The 3,491-nt window shown below is 44.8% G+C and overlaps 1 long non-coding RNA gene across 1 annotated transcript in view; it reads left to right on the forward strand.

Annotated features, from left to right (window-relative positions):
- The first annotated feature begins 1,551 nt into the window (after positions 1–1,551).
- Positions 1,552–3,491, forward strand: part of LOC128249276 (uncharacterized) — a 3,902-nt gene continuing 1,962 nt past the window's right edge. Inside the window, exon 1 of the long non-coding RNA XR_008265367.1 lies at positions 1,552–3,103. This is a non-coding gene — a long non-coding RNA (uncharacterized LOC128249276). The remainder of the gene's footprint in view (positions 3,104–3,491) is intronic.

The following is a 3,491-nucleotide window of genomic DNA, read 5'->3' on the forward strand; positions in this document are numbered from 1 at the left end:
CAAGAAAGGCCGTGAGCGTCTGTGGAGTCGAGGAGTCTGCCACAACGTCAGATCAAACCCGTGCGTATGTCAGCTCCCACTCTGAGGGCAACAGAGACTCGAAGTTCGTCCAAGCTGAGTAAGCAACCAACATTAGCCACAGGAATGGCCTCAATCCAGTCACCTGAGTATTTGGCGCTAGCAGACAGTAAGCGGCACCTTGAAAACTGGTCCGACTGGATGCATAGAGAGTCGAAAGTGGCCTTTGAAATTATGTTGTCCCAAGCTCTCTGACTCCGATAGTCCTCCACCTTCTCAGGAGCAGACAAGCCCAATTCCCTCCAGTGTTGGAAAGCTTCATCCAACTCCCTGTTGGAACTGGTCCATGTTGGAGAGGAAGGATGTTACTCACCAGGGCGGAGCAGGCGTGGGTAGAGGAAAGGAAGTAGGGGAGAGAAAGAGGAACGAACACTTACGAAGACCAAGACCTCCAGATCGCTTGGGCAATGCAACCTGATCGTGGGACGTTGGAGAGAGTCTGACATTGACTAAGCATTCGAGTCTCTCAAAGATTAGGTTGTCGAAGCGTTGGAGGCACGATGGGAATCGGTAAGATGAGCTGACTAAGTAAATATAGAAGCTTAAGGATCGAGAGATAATTCTTAAGTATGAAGAAACCTTGATGGGGTTCGATAGCTTCAATATTTTTCAGAATTGCTCAAGGGCAGCCACCTCCGACTGGTAGATGGACTCAAAGGCAAGGTCAGTGGTTGGGGCACCTAGAGAGCACCAAGCCAATGGGGGAGGGACTGCAATGGAAGGGAAGTACTCTGCAAAAAGGTCAATAGTTGGTTGATGTTGAGGATCCAAAGCTCACATTTGGAGCTGTTTACTTGGAGACCCCGGCGACAAAGCTTCCCAACCATCATGCTTGCAATGGCGAGAACCCTGTCCGAAGGTTCCCCCCCCCCAAACAAGCATCGTCGAGATACTAGACGTTGAGGTCTAGCTTGACGCCCATCTTGATGATGTGATCAATGCCCAGTGCGAACAGAGCGAGCCCTAGTGCGTCACCCTGTTGGACTCCTGAGGCGGAGGTGATGATTTAGTCAACGAAATAGAGGTAGGAGGTCTCCCGATAAACCTGCTATGCAAGGCGGTAGAGTTGTGGGATCTTCTCTCTTACTGAGCTGAGGACAGCAACGCGGATGGTGGAGTTGAAGGCATTCTTAAGGTCAAGTTTGAGGATGACCTTGGGTGACAAGGAGGGAAAGTTGGCATAGGCTCTGATAGCGTTGGCGGCAGCTTCACATCCTAGTTTGGTACCCACTCCTAGCTGGGTGGGGGAAAATTCCTTTTCCAATAAGCTAGAGACCGATTGTAAGCCCACCTTTGTAGTGAGACGGCGAAGGATGTAGCCGACCGCAATGGGGCGCAGGTCTCTATTGGGTTTGGTGAGCCCCAGCTACAGGTTAATTCAGAAGCAGTTGATTGAGCAACTGATTCCTCATCGTCAAAAGACGGAAATCTACCACTACGTTCGTTCGCTAATTACGTTCTGATTTGAGAGAAAAAAATGCTGTAGTATTCATATCTACACCACGAGTATCGGGTGTGACGATTTGAGATACCTCGCCACTTCACCTTAATTCCCGTTAACTTAGAATTGATTTTAGATCTCAGTAATAGTGGTTAGAAATGGTGGTGGTAATGGTACTGTTGCTTGTAGTAGTATTATTAGTAACAACAGCTGTAGTCGAGCAAAGGTATAGGGCTTTCCTATAAGTAGGTTGTCTCCCTTGGCTAGGCGGCGCTCCATGTAGATAATTAAACTTCCGGAGGCTAACCCACGCCATTGTTATTGTTTTACGTCTTATCATGGATATAAAGCAGCTTGATGATTCAGCTATCGAAGTACTTACTGTGCCTGAGTTAAAGAAATATTTAAGATTATATGGACAGTATGTTACTGGAAGAAAGGCGGACTTGATTGAAAGGTATAAAAATTCTGTCGATATGTCAACAAAGTAAATTCATCGGACGATAAGTCTGAAGTATCGGACGATACTTCAGACAGGAATAAGCAGAAGCTTATATCTCCTCTCGGTGAAGTATTGCCTGATCTAAAGATCTTTGTAAGATAATGACATAATTACCTCGTGCTACGGATGAAAGCAAAGCAACAGTTAAAGAGTGGCATATTTTACCACGACAGACACGTACACAGCATCGAATACCACGATGTGAGTGAAAGCTGCTCTCACTGTATTGTTCGGTGTCTGGTAATCCCTTCGATACCGACATCAAACCAAAAAAGAATCCTGACCACAGAGTGTGGGTAATTATGTCAAATGTCACTGGCAATGTGCATTCAGCTAATTGCAACTGTTAAAGCAAGTCACTGAGCATGCGTACATGTCATACGGGAGAGTTCCAATCAGGGGTGGATAACACCTTATAGGAAAGCCCTATATGAAAGCAGGTTCAGGTTAACTAGGAGGTCGGCTAATATGAAATCGATTTTAGATTAGAGGTAGATAACTTGAAATCTTTATATCGAGTCAAACTGGTTCCGGTTGACAGTACTTGATCTGGCTCCCTGTACAGAGTTACAGGACTTCCGTAAGAACCATCGAAATATCAGGCGAGGAATATTTGTGTATCACTGACAGTTCCTGGTCTTGGTTTTTCGAAGCAGGCTCACTGGTCATAGAGCAATCTTCCACCTCTCTCTTGATGTCTATAAACTGTTTTGCGATGCAGGAGTTGAGTAATAGACAATACGGTGTTGCATTGCCAAAAGATCTCATCGCATGCTCGTTATCGAACTGAAAGACTACGGGTAGATGACGACTTTCGGGCATTGGTTGGCAATCACGCATAGATGGTGTCTCAAACAAAACTAAAAAAAAAATTACTGGTTAGTGGTGAATTTTATGTCAAACGCGTAACGCAGGGAAACGCACAGTTGATTCAATTCTTCTTTTCTTTCAAAAGACTTATTCGTCGTTCGACGAGGAGGATTCATTTGTTTGATCAAATGAATTACCAGTTCCTGAATGAACGTGTAAGTGGTTCGTGAAAGTAGTTGACTATTCCAACTGCTTAGCTTCGCGAACACGCAGTGAGTATTTTGGGTCGTCTTAACAATTTTAAGAGAGAAATACCAATTTCTTTATTACCCACAAGGGGCTAAACACAGATGGGACAATACACACATGCGGGGACAATTAACACATGATAGAATGGAACAATGAAATTAAACAATGATGATGGAACAGCCACCCCAGCCCCACCCCGGGGCGGCCGCGTTATTTCAATTATTTCAACAGTTCTTAATAGTTCCTTTCACAGTCTTCGATAATTCTTTTCAAAATTATCTCAATAATTTATCCAAAATAAAACTACTCACCATTTTATATAATCTTTTATTTCCTCGTAGTTCACCACTGGAGCGCTTGGTTCGAAATTCACCTCGGGCCCCAGTGGGTTTATATCTGTCGGGAAAGCCT

The sequence above is a fragment of the Octopus bimaculoides genome, chromosome 13 (assembly GCF_001194135.2).
Source record: "Octopus bimaculoides isolate UCB-OBI-ISO-001 chromosome 13, ASM119413v2, whole genome shotgun sequence".
In the NCBI taxonomy this organism is placed as follows: domain Eukaryota; kingdom Metazoa; phylum Mollusca; class Cephalopoda; order Octopoda; family Octopodidae; genus Octopus; species Octopus bimaculoides.